Source organism: Trachypithecus francoisi, unplaced genomic scaffold, assembly GCF_009764315.1.
Source record: "Trachypithecus francoisi isolate TF-2019V2 unplaced genomic scaffold, Tfra_2.0 Lachesis_group5, whole genome shotgun sequence".
In the NCBI taxonomy this organism is placed as follows: Eukaryota; Metazoa; Chordata; class Mammalia; order Primates; family Cercopithecidae; genus Trachypithecus; species Trachypithecus francoisi.
Window position 1 is genome coordinate 1252372 of NW_022681470.1, and position 15972 is coordinate 1268343.

A 15972-nucleotide genomic window follows, 5' to 3' on the forward strand; every position below is an offset into this window, starting at 1 on the left:
CACCTAGCCGATTTTGGGTTTTCATAGAGGCATTTTAGCAATTCTCAAAAGTTTTCTTCTAATAGTTTTCTTGATGTTCTATCATTCACAGGTGTTGAATTTATCAAGTTTTTTCTATTTAAATTATTACATTGTTACTTTGTTCAAGTAATATTGTATCATATTAAACCAACATTGCATTGTGAAAATACCCTGCTTAGTCATGGTATGTAATCACTCTTACACCTTTTTATATTCATTTTTTAAATATTTCTTGGAATTTCTGTGTCTAAATAGGATGTTGTTTCATAGTCATCTTGTGATTCTTTTGTCTCATTTGGGTATTATGGTATTACTGGCTGATAGATGAATTAAGAAGTGTTACCTCTTCTACTGCTTGAAGTTTTTGTGAGAAATTGATGTTTTTCATTAAATGTTGATGAAATGTGCAACTTAAGCAGTTTATAACAGCTATTCTATCTAAAAAGATTTTAATTAATTTTTTGTTATATGGATATAAGTATATTCTTTTGTGTGTGTGTATATATATATATAAAATGAAACAATTCATAGGATGTTTTTTCAGTTTGCTTTTGTAATCCATCCCTATCAATATTTTTTATTTCATAGTATGTCATGAACAGTTACTCAAGGCACTTGACATGGAATAATTTGAAAAAATAGAGAATGAGTCCTGTAGTACAATCAACAAATAACTCAAAATTTTCTCCATTTTTAGGATGAAGAATATGAATATAGTTCTGTTACATAATATTTGTGTTTACTGTGTGAGACAAATGAATTACTGAATGTAAAAATAATTAGTGAAACTGCCCTTTGATTTTGGAATGTGTGAAACAGGCAAATGCCCTACCTTCTATTTTTATCAATATTTAGATAAGACAGAAAAATCGATTTTAATAAGATATACAGAATAATCTTGTATTTGAAGAATGCTGTGAAAAAGATAATTTGGAGTAGTAGTTAGTGTATGGCTCATATAATGTGTTAGGTACTATTCTAAGCCATTAAACATTGGTATGCTTAATACCTAAGAGTTTAAAGTGAAGAAATCAAAGATTCATTGAAAAAGAAAAATTGAATTTTAAAAAAATTGTATTTTTAATTGAAAAATAGTAGTATATGGCCGGGCGCGGTGGCTCAAGCCTGTAATCCCAGCACTTTGGGAGGCCGAGACGGGTGGATCACGAGGTCAGGAGATCGAGACCATCCTGGTCTACACGGTGAAACCCCGTCTCTACTAAAAATACAAAAAACTAGCCAGGCGAGGTGGCTGGTGCCTGTAGTCCCAGCTCCTCGGGAGGCTGAGGCAGGAGAATGGTGTAAACCCGGGAGGCGGAGCTTGCAGTGAGCGGAGATCGCGCCACTGCACTCCAGCCTGGGCGACAGAGCTAGACTCCGTCTCAAAAAAAAAAAAAAAAAGAAAAATAGTAGTATATATCTATCTACAGTGTAATATTTTGATATATGTTTATGTTGTAAAATGATTAAATCAAGTTAATGTTTATAGCTTCATATAATTTTTGTGGTGAAAACATTGAAAATAGTCTTTATAGCAGTTTTGAAATATACATTTTTATTATTTTATTTTTTATTTTATTTATTTATTTTATTTATTTTTTTTTTTTGAGGCGGAGTCTCGCTCTGTCGCCTGGACTGGAGTGCAGTGGCCGGATCTCAGCTCACTGCAAGCTCCGCCTCCCGGGTTTACGCCATTCTCCTGCCTCAGCCTCCTGAGTAGCTGGGACTACAGGCGCCCGCCACCTCGCCCGGCTAGTTTTTGTATTTTTAGTAGAGAGGGGGTTTCACCGTGTTAGCCAGGATGGTCTCGATCTCCTGACCTCGTGATCCGCCCGTCTCGGCCTCCCAAAGTGCTGGGATGACAGGCTTGAGCCACCGCGCCCGGCCGAAATACACATTATTTATTATAGTCACTATTCTGTGCGATTGATCACTAAATCTTATTTCTCCTAATTGAAACTTGGTACTCGTTGAAGAACATTTCCCCTCTTTTTATTCACTCCATCTCCTAGCCTCTGTCACATTTTCATTCATATTAGGTAACATTAAGGTCATTATAGAAATTAACTTTTTGGTGTCCCACAACTAAATGAACATAAATAATGTTAACTTGTTAGTAAGTTATACTAATTAGGCATAGGAATAAATGGCATCTATTTTTGCCAGTAAACAAAGGATGCCCATTATTTTCAAATATTAGATATGAGTATTTTAGGTGGTAAAGTTTTAGGCCTAAAATATGTCATTGAATTTATTACCCCAGAAACGCAGCAGGTCATATTTTCTGAACATTGTAAATAATAGAAATTATTGACTAAAATGTTACCAGCAAGTACTATCTCACCACATGAAAATGGCATTGAAATTTTTAAATTTGTAGTTCAAATGGAAGACTCAAACAGATTCTTTTCATGGATTCAGGGAAGTGCTAATGAGGAAGCATGGTGATTGAAGCCAAAAATCTGAATTCAGATAAATAATTCTGCCAATATGTTCTCAGTGGTGTAGAAAATCAGTAGTTTTGGCCATGTATAGGTACTGTTCTCTGACGTAGAGTACATTTATTTCAGAAATTTGTGCTAAATGTAAAATCAGTTCCCTAGTATTAAAGTTAAACTCTACAAATTATTACTTTACAGTATGTTGAGAAAAGGATATGTTCTATATAAAGTAACTTGAGATTTATTGTCTGTTACAAACAAAGTTGTGTAAAATGTATTTCATGTGTACACTGTTGACATTTGTGCTTGTTGGAAAAATACTATGAATTCTACACATTTTAAATGTAGAAAGCTAAAATCCTGGCCGGGCGCGGTGGCTCAAGCCTGTAATCCCAGCACTTTGGGAGGCTGAGACAGGCGGATCATGAGGTCAGGAGATCGAGACCATCCTAGCTAACGTGGTGAAACCCCCTCTCTACTAAAAATACAAAAACTAGCTGGGCGAGGTGGCGGGCGCCTGTAGTCCCAGCTACTCGGGAGGCTGAGGCAGGAGAATGGCGTAAACCCGGGAGGTGGAGCTTGCAGTGAGCTGAGATCTGGCCACTGCACTCCAGTCCAGGCAACAGAGCAAGACTCCGCCTCAAAAAAAAAAAAAAAAAAGAAAGCTAAAATCCTCAGAAAGTTACAAGAATCTTTAAACAACTGTATAGCATTGAAAGTGAAAGTAAAATATGAGAATTTTCCAACTAGAGAAGCAAACCAAAGAAATCATTTAGGAAAATAATCGACTGAGAAGTAAGCGCTCCTGTTAGATATGGGTGGTCAGAGTTGCCAAATCCATGTGGGTTGCCAAACTTGCCATAAAGCAAATTTTAAAAACAGACATAAACTGCAGATGTCTCAAACGTAATATCTCCCATAAGTGAAAAGAAAGTTAAAACTTACGTTACGGCCGGGCGTGGTGGCTCAAGCCTGTAATCCCAGCACTTTGGAGGCCGAGGCGGGTGGATCACGAGGTCAGGAGATCGAGACCATCCTGGCTAACGTGGTGAAACCCCGTCTCTACTAAAAATACAAAAACTAGCCGGGCGAGGTGGCGGCGCCTGTAGTCCCAGCTACTCGGAGGCTGAGGCGGGAGAATGGCGGGAACCCGGGAGGCAAAGCTTGCAGTGAGCCGAGATCAGGCCACTGCACTCCAGCCTGGGCGACAGAGTGAGACTCCTCCTCAAAAAAAAAAAAACTTACGTTACGCACAGTTATAGGACTTATTTTTTAAATGTTTAAGTCAACACAATGAGAAAAATAGGAAAAAAAAATATTAAAGAGCAAAAGACTACAAGCTTGACAAGCCATATTTGAAAAAGAGCCAAATACAAATAACCTACTTAATATACAACGTATGGGTTAAATATTAAACTTGTCTCAGCTGATGAGATTAGTGAACCGAAATACTGAGCATGATTAATGTAGTTAAACACAGTAAAAAGAGAAAACACCCCCCGATCTCAGCAGAAGGTCTGAGGCCTGGCCCCTGCCCCCCATCCCTGCCCAGAGCCCGAGCCTCTGAGGCAGTCTCCAAGCCTTTGGGAGTAGCTTCTGAAGATGAGTTGGTGGTTGAATTCCTGCAGGACCACAATGTACCCCTTGTATCCCACGCCCCTCAGACATTCATGATGGATGAACTGGCTGAGATGCAGCAGATTGAAGAGTCAAACTTCCTCCCGCCTCCCCAGGGAGCCCCTGGTGTGGCTGACTTGGCCTTGTCTGAGAATTGGGCCCAGAGTGTCTTTGCAGCTGGAGATGCTGTGGATGTAATTCAGGATTGTAATGAGACAGACTGGTCCCAATCATTCATTTCTGAAGTTACAGATCCCTTGGCTGTTTCCCCCCGCTGTTGGGCTGAGGCATATTTGGAGCAATCAGGGGAGAAGCTGTGGTTGGGAGAGCCTAAGGGAGCAGCAGCTGCTGATCGTTGGACCATGAATGTCATCCTGAGAAGGATCTGCAGCACATGGCCAATGACTTTGTGGCCAAAGGGGATGACCCCAAATTGGCTAATTCTGAGTACATCAGATGCCTGGGTTGATCATTCACAAGACCAGTAAACACAACTGCCCTTGATAGGGAGTTTGAACGCGCCAAGTCAGCTATAGAGCTGCAGGCGGAGTTGGAGGAGATGGCAAAAGGAGATGCTGATGCTTACCCCTAGCTTTCTGACTATGATGACCTCACATCAGCTTCCTTTGATAAGGGGTACCAGTTGGAGGAGGAGAACCCCCTGCGTGATCACCCTCAGCCTTTCAAAGAAGGGCTGCAGCGACTTCAGAAGCGGGCCCTGTTGTGGGAAGTCAGGACCCTGAACGGAGGGATGGGCTGAAGCCACGGCAGAAGAACATAAATTGTGAAGATTTCATGGACATTTATTAGTTCCCCAAATTAATATTTTTATAATTTCTTATGCCTGTCTTTACTGTAATCTCTGAACATAAATTGTGAAGATTTCATGGATATTTATCACTTCCCCAATCAATATTCTTGTGATTTCCTATGCCTGTCTTTAATCTCTTAATCCCGTCATCTTCGTAAGCTGAGCATGTATGTCGCCTCAGGACCCTGTGATGATTGCATTAACTGCACAAATTGTTTAAACAATATGAAATCTGGGCACCTTGAAAAAAAGAACAGGATAACAGCAATCAATGTTCAGGGAACAAGGGAGATAACCATTAGGTCAGGCTGCCTGAGAGCCGGGCAGAACAGAGCCATATTTCTCTTCTTTCAAAAGCAAATAGGAGAAATGTCGCTGAATTCTTTTTCTCAGCAAGGAACAGCCCTGAGAAAGAGAATGCGTTCCTAGGGGGAGGTCTCTAAAATGGCTGCTCTGGGAACGTCTGTCTTTTATGGTTGTAGATAAGGGATGAAATAAGCCTGGGTCTCCAGTAGCGCTCCCAGGCCTATTAGGATGAGGAAATTCTCACCTAATAAATTTTAGTCAGACCGGTTGTCTCCTCTCAAACCCTGTCTCCTGATAAGATGTTATCAATGACAATGCATGCCCGAAACTTCATTAGCAATTTTAATTTCGCCTCATCCGGTGGTCCTGTGATCTCACCCTGCCTCCATTTGCCTTGTAATATTTTATTACCTTGTGAAGCATGTGATCTCCGTGACTCACACCCTATTCGTATACTGCCTCCCCTTTTGAAAATGACTAATAAAAACCTGCTGGTTTTGTGACTTGGGGGGCATCATGGAACCTGCCAGCATGTGTGCCTGCCCTAGACACCCAGCTTTAAAATTTCTCTCTTTTGTACTCTTTCCCTTTATTTCTCAGACTGGCCGACACTTAGGGAAAATAGAAAAGGACTCATGTTGAATTATAGAGACAGGTTCCCCCGATAGTCCCTGCCAAATGCTGTGCTGCTTTTTAAGGCAGCTATGCAGCAGAATCCTAAGAATATGGAAGCTTGGCAGTACCTGGGTACCACCCAGGCAGAGAAGGAACAAGAACTGTGAGCCATCAGAGCATTGCAGAGGTGTCTGGAGCTAAAGCCAGATAACTGACAGCACTGATGGCGCTGGCTGCAAGCTTTACCAATGAGCCGCTGCAGCAGCAGGCCTGTGAAACCCTGCTACACACCAGCCTGTGCCTATCTGGTGACACCTACTGAAGAAGGGGCTGATGGGGCAGGACTGGGCGCCGGCGTATCTTGGGATCTCTGTTGTCTGACTCCCTGTTTCTTGAAATGAAGGAGCTCTTCCTAGCAACTGTGCAACTGCACCCTATATCCATTGACCCCAATGTGCAGTGTGGCTTGCAGGTCCTTTTCAACCTGAGTGGAGAGCATGACAAGGCCATGAACTGCTTCACAGCTACCCTCAGTGTTCGTCCCAATGACTATTTGCTGTGGAATGGAAACCAGAGTGAAGAAGCAGTAACTGCATACCGCCAGGCCCTTGAGCTCCAGCCTGGCTGTATCCAGTCTCGCTGTAACCTGGGCATCAGCTGCATCAACCCTGGGGCTCACTGGCAGGCTGCAGAGCACTTTCTGGAGGCCCTGAACATGTGGACGAAAAGCCAGGGCCCTCAGGGTGAAGGAGGTGCCATGTCAGAGAACACTTGGAGCACCCTGCATTTCGCATTCTGTGTGAAGGCCAGAGCGACACCTGTGGGGTGGCTGATACCCGGGATCTGTCCACCCTCCTAACCATGTTTGGCCTGCCCCAGTGACAGTGGGATGGGCTGCCCTGTGAGTGTCTGCCTAGACAGCTCCCCCCTCTGGATGTGATGTGAGTCCCCCTCCCCAAATGCACCTACCAAGCGGGTGGGCTGATGACCGTAAGTGGTAAGGCCTTTCAGAAGCTGCCTTGACATAGGGCTGGGTAGTCCGTGTTCTAGTTCCTACATAGTCATAGGAAAACATGGCTTGTTTTCTCTGCGTCCCTTCATAATTGAAGGGCTGTACATCCAGCTACAGAGCTCTCTGCTCATCGTTCTTGAGGATGCTTTTTGGGTAGGACCCAAAGATCTAGGCTAACTGTTGTCATCAGCTGCCATTTCTGATAGAGTCTACCACATTTGTCATGTTTCTCCTTTCCCCACTGTTACTGGGAATTGGTAATAGTTCAGTGTAAATAGGAGGTTCATCTGCTGTGGCCTCTAATGATGACTGTCTGGGATCGGGTGTTAGGAGTTGGCCTGTCAGATTGAATTGTTTATTTGGCTCTGCAGAGCTGAGGTTTGGTAGGGGTGCTCATAGTTCTGTCATTCTTGGACCTCTCCTGGCTGAGCTCCGATTCCCTGTGAGTACGATGCTGATGCAAAAATGCTGTGTCGTCATCCCAGCAGTCCTTGGGAGCTGCCAGGGCCAACTGTTACAGAGTGTCTGGGTGTGGGGTCAATGAGGGGGGTGGGAGTGGGGAGGGACTAGATCAGATGATATCAAGAGCTCTGTTCTGGGGCCTTGGTGGGAGAACAGAGCAAGTGGGAAGCAGGTGTGATGAATGCAGCAATCCCTCCTCCTCTTAGAAGTACCTGTGAATAGGAATTGGGCTGACTCTTCTACTAGGTTGGTTCAGAGATTGCAATCTTGCCAAATTTCTAGCAAAGAGCAGGTTCAGTGTTACCATAAGCCTTTGCTGTACCTCTTGAAATGTTTCTAGGGGAAAGCACTGGAAAATCCCCTTCCCCCATATTGTCTTCAGAAGGTGAAAATTGAAGGAAGATGAGGGAGCAGCTTGGATTCTTCTCAATTGTCCCCTGCGTGGGGAGATACACTAACCCCCAAAATGACTGCTAAGCCTCTTGCGTTGTCTTCAGTGGCTAATGATCAGACATATATACATATATATTTTAACTACCATGGTCCCAAGATTCCTTTCTGAAATTTATTTTTCTTCATAAGAATATGTGTAAATGATTTACAAATAGGACTAAAATATTTGTTAAGAAAGAAAAGAAAGAAAGAAAGAAAAAGAGAAAGAAAGAGAAGGAAGGAAAGAAAAGGAAGGAAGGAAGGAAAGAAAGGAAAGAGAGAGAGAAAGAGAAAGAAAAAGAGAGAGAGAAAGAAAGGAAAGAAAGAAGGAAGGAAGGAAGAGAGGGAGGGAGGGGAAGGAAGGAAGGAAGGAAGGAAAGAAAGAAAGAAAAGAAAGGAGCAAGCCAGGCACGGTGGCTCATGCCTGTAATCTCAGCACTTTGGGAGGCCAAGGCAGGCGGATCATGAGGTCAGGAGTTCAAGACCAGCCTGGCCAACATAGTGAAACCCTGTCTCTACTAAAAATACGAAAAATTAGCCGGGTGTGGTGGTGGGTGCCTGCAATCCCAGCTACTACAGAGGCTGAGGCAGGAGAATCACTTGAACCTGTGAGGCGGAGGTTGCAGTGAGCCAACATTGCACCATTGCACTCCAGCCCAGGTGACACTCCAAGACTCCATCTCAAAAAATGAAAACGTAAAACAAATACATATATCTATGAAGACTAGAAGGCTAGAATGAGAAGGAATAGGACAAATCTCTTTTTTCATGGGATATATTAAAATAATTTGAATAATGCCTTTAAGAGTTGGTGGTTTGTAAGTTTCTATACTGAAAACCAGACGTAAATCCTTGAATTCAGAAATGCAGTGGTCAAAAAGTGAAAAAAAAAATTACTTAAAAGAAATAAGCTGGATAACGCCAAAGAGAAGAAAAATACTAAAAATCAGTGTAATGATGAGAGCAAAATTTCTACAGCTTTTATAAATCTCAAAACATAAATAGGAATGGCGCTAAGAGAAATTATTTATTAAAGCTAGAAGTAGATACTAGGCTAAAATACCTTTAACAAAAAAGGGTAAATTAAAATATATTTTTAAAACCCTGAGTGATTTGTTTACCAAATCACTGTGCTACCAGGCTTGTCTTGAGCTCTTGGCCCAAAGTGATTCTCCTACCTTGGCCCCGCAAAGCACTAGAATCACAGGTGTGAGCTACTTCACCTGGCCAGAAATTGGCTTTCTACATCAGAAAAATCCCAAAAGATCTCACATCATCATTGTTAATTCTGCATTAGTGAAAATTATCACAAATCACTTTTATTGTTTTACCCTCTTAATCTTGATAAGCCCTATCTCATATAAATTATTGATAATCCAGCCTCTGCATTATTTTCTACACCAATTAGTATATGAAATACCAACACATTTCTTATAAGATGCACACTATCTATTCCTGGGTATAGTTACCCATGGTACCTGGGCATCCCTCTTTAGAAATTGTATCTTTGGGCCGGGCGCGGTGGCTGAAGCCTGTAATCCCAGCACTTTGGGAGGCCGAGACGGGCGGATCACGAGGTCAGGAGATTGAGACCATCCTGGCTAACACGGTGAAACCCCGTCTCTACTAAAAAAAATACAAAAAGCTAGCCCGGCGAGGTGGCGGGCGCCTGTAGTCCCAGCCACTTGGGAGGCTGAGGCAGGAGAATGGCTAAACCCGGGAGGCGGAGCTTGCAGTGAGCTGAGGTCCAGCCACTGCACTCCAGCCTGGATGACAGAGCGAGACTCCGTCTCAAAAAAAAAAAAAAAAAAAAAAGAAATTGTATCTTTGTTCTGCATTCTCATTTTATATTTATCACATTGATGCTACAAATAAAAAAAATTACCCAATCATATGTGCACAGTGCAACTGAATAAAATTTATGCTAATAGGGAAAGAATCACCAAAACAATTGAGAAAATAATATCTGGTTGTCTTTCTGACATGCTGACCTTTCAATGCTTTTAATTCTTTGTCTCTCACATTTTGAACCTTTGTGATTAGACGTTTGAAGCTACCATAGTAATTCAGGATAGTATCCTTATTTTTCACCAACAAATTAGCAATTTTGATCCCATGTGCAACTTCTCATACCCATTGCCATGAAGTGTGTATTTGCTGTATCTGAGAGTTAGAACATGGACACCTTTGGAGGGCATGACTGTGCTCACCAAACCCTGTGAGCTGTATCACATAAAAATGGCTCTGGCTCTCTTACAGTTCAGTTTCCATCTCAAAAATAAATTATCTACGTCTCAACAGAGGATCCCCAATGTCCAGCTCTGAATTGTCAAGAGAATAACACTAGTTGTAATCACTTTATGACAACCATAAAGTTGCATCAAAATGATCAAATGTTGATCCTTTTCTTGAGATTCCACTTAATAGAGAGATCCCCTCTTTTGCTTTGGAAACACTTATTTCTCCAATAATAAAGGTAATTTCCCTCTAGTTTTGTTAAGATACCTGTAATATCAGAACACCTGGCATAATTTCACTGAGCAATTTTGAAATGACTCTCTAATGTTATTGGCCAAGATGCAGGCATAATTGTTTTATCAAATTAATCTAGTGATTAGAACAAGTCAACTTAACGACACAAAATATTAGAAAACCATTCCACACCACTCAGTTTTTTTCTGAGATGACAGCTGTCAAAATTATATTTTAAAGGTCACTTATCACAGTATCATCCCATGTATATATGGAGCAATAGATGATAGATTAGATATATAGATATCTCAATGCAGAAATGGTGACAATTAGTATTTTTGCCTCTTACTCAGAAATTAATGGTTAAGGTAGAAAATTTCTCTAAAACAGCCTCATATGTATGAGCTAATCATTTCAACCTCATATGTTGAAATGATTGTTAATAATTCTTCAAAATCTTAGTAAAGGAACACACTTCCAGAACCAAACAACGGACAGTTCCATGAACATGCACCTTTACCCTCAGCACAACTTGGTTTTGCTGTCATGATAAAACCAGGAAAAGAGCCAGGATATCATTGATTTAAAGGCTTAATGGTCTCTCTTTTGAGGAGTATAGCTCCAGTAAAAGAATACCTGGACATGGACTATAAATATATGTGCAATTATTTATAAACTACATGTCCACATAATTTTGTTAATAAAACACATGTAAGCCATATAACAAAAAGAGATAAAATAGGAAATCTGATGTTTTATTCTCTTACCCTAAGATATATTTAGCTCACCCCATGTATTTCGCACCCTTCTCTATAAATAACCATCACATGCTGAAAAATACTTTATCTGCTGAATCATCAGATGGAGTCTCTCCAGCAAGTCTCTTGAGGTCATTGGTATTGAGACTACACAAGAAAGGATCATAATACTGTGGATTAGAATTGACAGCTAAAGTATATTTATTTTCATTATTTCTTTTGGAAATTTATCTCTCAGAATCTAACTGCTGATGATTGTCAAAGACATGTATGTGCACCCAAAAGTCATTTGTCACTTATTTAAATTTTAAAGTTTATTTTCTGTCCTATTTTTTACTTGATGAATCTGGCAGCTTCACTATGAATCCCAGGATTTGCAATAATATGGTACTGACCTGGGAGAAACAATATAGAAGAACATAAGCAGAGAGTGTATCTATAGGTGGATCACAGTGCAAAGGACTATTGGGTCTTACATGATACATTGAAAACTGATCAATTTAATGCACATCTCAGCCCTCCCTGTGAGAAGTGACAGCCATGGGTGGCTGGGGCTGAGGGTGAAGCTCCCGAGCCCTCTCAAGAAACAGATAATGCAAATCAAGTTCATCCTCACGTTGGCTTTTCACCTCAGACTATTCGAAGTATTGTAAGTCCCAGGTATTTACGTAATTATGAATAATGATGGGAAAATTTTACCATTAAATGAACAAGACACAAAAGACTGATGATAAAGTCTGTGAGCTTAATCGACACATCTGAAGAAAAGAGGAGCGTACTAGAATGAAAAAGCCATTTACACAAATCCAGAAGCAATTTTACATGCAACTTTTACAGGCAACTAATGTGTTCTTTGAAAAAAAAAGTTTGCTGAGAACTCTCTCCTCAACTCTATTACAATATATAATTTTTACTGTTATTTGTGATAGATGGTGTCATTTTATAAATGACTGTACAGTGATCATTGTCATTTAAGAATATAATCTTTATGATAAAAGTATCCCGTGTTTTGTTTCATTAATAAAAATGTCATTGTTATTATATGCAAGTAACAGCCAGCATTTTAAAACCTATGACTGGTCATTGATAACATAAAATGATTATAAGAATTTCACGTTAAAAGTCAAAGAGGAGATGGCTAATGCATGCTGGGCTTAATACCTAGGTGGTGGGTTGATAGGTACATGAGCTCAGACTCCCCTTTTCTCTGTGATTGGAGTGGATGCCAGCAGTGAGGAGAAGCCAGACAGTGGGAGCAAGCACTTCTGAGCCTGTGGGGGTGAGGGGGACCTCCCTGGACCCTCCAGAGTTCAGAGATGCCTGGGTCTGCAGCCGTGGCGGCTGCACCCAGGGGGGTGGGGCTCCTGCCTGCTCCAGCTCCCAAGAGCACAGGGATGCCCAGCTCAGCGATGGGTCAACCCCAAGAGCATTTATAATTTCTCTAGAATGGCATAACCCTTCTGAAAGCTGACGGGGACCTTGAGAATCTTCTTCCAGAGGGCCCTGGTCAGGGATATTGGCCTGGCTGTGAGACAGACAACCTCCCACCCTCCCTGTGCTTCCTGGGCCAAGACATGGAAACCTCACCACGTTGCCCTGCCAGTGGCAACAGGCCAAGGACGGGGTCCTCTTGGGAGGCGCAAGTGGTTCTGGGGCTCCCAGGAGAATTTAGAACTTCCTGCAGACGAATGCCTCTTTTTCCTCACTTGTGGTCCAACTGATATACTGGATGGTGAGACAAACCTTACATTTTAATTTTTACATATTTTTTTCATTATATGCAAATGTGTATTTAAACAGACACTGGATTTGAAGGCAAAAGTATTTGAGGTTCATTCTTTTCTTTCTTTTTTTTTTTTTTTTTTTTTGAGACGGAGTCTCGCTCTGTCGCCCAGGCTGGAGTGCAGTGGCCAGATCTCAGCTCACTGCAAGCTCCGCCTCCCGGGTTTACGCCATTCTCTCGCCTCAGCCTCCCGAGTAGCTGGGACTACAGGCGCCCGCCATCTCGCCCGGCTAATTTTGTATTTTTTAGTAGAGATGGGGTTTCACCGTGTTAGCCAGGATGGTCTCGATCTCCTGACCTCGTGATCCGCCCGTCTCGACCTCCCAAAGTGCTGGGATTACAGGCTTGAGCCACCGCGCCCGGCCCATTCTTTTCTTTCAAATGTCATTTAGTCCTGTGTATGAACAGATTCGCCCTATGTGTAGCAACTATGTAGATAAAAAAGTTATGAAATTGTTTTTGGTTTTACAATGCTATATTAAAAACATTAAAATTCACCAATCAAACAGTCTATGCAAGGGTATTATTTTTTTTTGTTATTGTTGTTAAAGTCCTGAAATACAGAGATAAGAGCCGAGTGAGCAGCCACTGGTGGAGAAACAGTCCTCACAGGGCCAGTATTTTTCTGCCCCATCTCATCTGGCTGCTGATCAACATGTGTCATTTAGTACAGACAAGCACACAAAAACAGCATATGCTCGTGTGCCTACCCCAGATGCTTTATGTGCAATCATGGAATGAGGAAGGGGAAGATAAGAGAATGGAGAAAAGGATACTGTACCAGTCAGAACGTGGAGTCAGAACGTGGAGTCAGAACGTGGAGTCAGAACGTGGAGTCAGAACGTGGAGTCAGAACATGGAGTCAGAACATGGTGAAATCACATGGTGGTTTTCTCCACGAGAATGTCTGCTGGAGCTGTAGGAAGAAGTTCTGGGTGAAGGAGCAGGTGTGTTCTGAGAAGACCCTCCTGTCTGCTGCTGGACACATCACCTGTTTATTTGTCCTCTGTTTCCCGCTTTGCAGGTGTGTCAGTTTCACTGAGTAACCAGTCGTAAAATCCAATAATTTGCTTCATGGCCAAGCCCTGCCATTCGCCATAGGCTTCCACTCCTTCCTTCAGTGATGTGTGCTTCTTCCTCTTCAACTGCACCCCGGACCCATCCTAGCCTTCACCTTCAAATTCACAGAATTGTTGTTCTGTCTTGACTCAAACGTTTTTCCTGTTGCAGCAGAGCACTGAAAGTCTCTTAAGTTACAGCTTCACAACAGAAGTCCAAAGTTTGCACAGGACTAGCAAATCTGCAGCCATAGGAGCAGCAGCATGATGAGGCAGCAGAGCTTTATTCCATGTTTTCATCACCATTCCTACAACAGCAGTGGCAGCAGCAACAACTGCTACTACTTCTAATTGTGGTAAAAATACTTAGGATAATGATGCATAATAATAATTGTAGTTGTCGACATTTTTGGTTTATATACGATTATTTGTTATGTTCTACAATTTACTTTTAGTAATATACACATAACTTTTGTCGCAAACATCAGGACCCTAAAACACCACACCTGGTGAATGAATGCCACCTATGGACCTAAGGCCTTCACCTGCTGGTGCCCTCTCACCACTCCATCCCCAGACAGAGGGTCTCGTCCACCTTCTGAGTCAATATAGTAGCCCTGACACTCACATGATTTGTTTGAGGTCTTGGAAAACAACCTTCCCTTGTTAAAAATCAAAGGATGAGCCAGGCGCGGTGGCTCACACCTGTAATCCCAGCACTTTGGGAGGCTGATGCAGGCTGATCACAAGGTCAGGAGATGGAGACCATCCTGGCTAACACGATGAAACCCCGTTTCTACTAAAAATACAAAAAAATTAGCAGGGCATGGTGGTGGGCACCTGTAACTCCGGAGGCTGAGGCAGGAGAATGGCGTGAACCCCGGAGGCAGAGCTTGCGGTGAGCCAAGACTGCACCACTGCACTCCAGCCTGGGCGACAGAGCCAGACTCTGTCTCAAAAAAAAAAAAAAAAAATCAAAGGATGGCTTCAAATTGTATTCAGCTGTTTTGTTAAATGGCAGCAGGAAGAAATTTTTCTCAGCAGGTCTATTTTTATGTCACTTGCTTTTAGAGTAAGAGGTTATTTCAGACACAGTGGTTTGATTTAGTCTTTGTTGAAAATAGCCTACAAACAATAAAAAGGGATGAATAGAATTTGTGTTCATGTGGAGGGCATCATCTCTGCTTTTAATACAAAATATATATATCGAACATTGGTTTCCTAAATTAGGAAATCAACCATTTCCTCAAATTATTTCAAGTTATTCCAAGATGCTTCAGAAGCATTCTCTGGAGGCAACTGTTCCAAATGGTGAAGAGTACTAGATGGATCAGAATCTCACAGGATTCTCACTTCTATTGCAGAAGATTACTTTCCAGGACTTCAAAGGTTTAGAGAAGCTGCTTGATTTGTGTGACTTACAGAGGTGCATGGGCTTTGGAGTCAGGAAAAGTTAATCCTGAGTCCCAGCCCAGCCTCTTAGTAGCTGCGAGGCTTTGGACAAGTTCCTTGTCTTGGAAAGTTATGTAAACCTCATCTGCAAGAAAAGGCATGATACTGATTGCAAAAATGACAGGAGTTCTTCATCCCTTCCTGTATTTATGCCCTTTGTGATATGCTTTTATAGCTGCTTTCATGGAGAGGCAGAATCTGTTTCCCAAACCTTGAATCTCACTGGCCTGATTTGCTCTGGCCAATAGAAAGCTGTGAATATGACCGTGTGCCAGTTTGGGGCCGAGGCACAAAGCTCTTGAACGCTTCTGCTTTTTATTTCAGAACCGTGTCATCTCCATGATAACAAGTCCCTGTCAGCCTGCTAGAGGATGATATACTACAGGGGAGAAACCAAAGTGCCACAGTTGACAGGCAGCTCACCCTCAGAAGCAGCATTGCCTAGTCAAGCAGCAGCTGACCACAGGTGCCTGAAAGGGCCCGGCTGAGACCAAAAGAATGGCTCACCTGAGCCCAGCCTAAAGGGTGGACCAGGTCAATCTAATAAGTTTTGGGGTGTTTTACTATGAAGCAATAGGTAATATGTACACCTAGTGCAGACAGGATGCTAGGATTCAGTGACATGTTGATTACAAGTTACGAGGCAAACACATGGCACCCTGTATGCACTGATTTCCTTTTCCCTTTATGTAAAGTTGGATCTCTGGTTAGACAGTGTTGAGCCATACAGAA

General features: G+C 42.1%; 1 pseudogene; it reads left to right on the forward strand.

Moving 5' to 3' along the window:
- The first annotated feature begins 3704 nt into the window (after nucleotides 1-3704).
- Nucleotides 3705-6760, forward strand: LOC117075869 (annotated as a pseudogene).
- Nucleotides 6761-15972: the final 9212 nt, after the last annotated feature.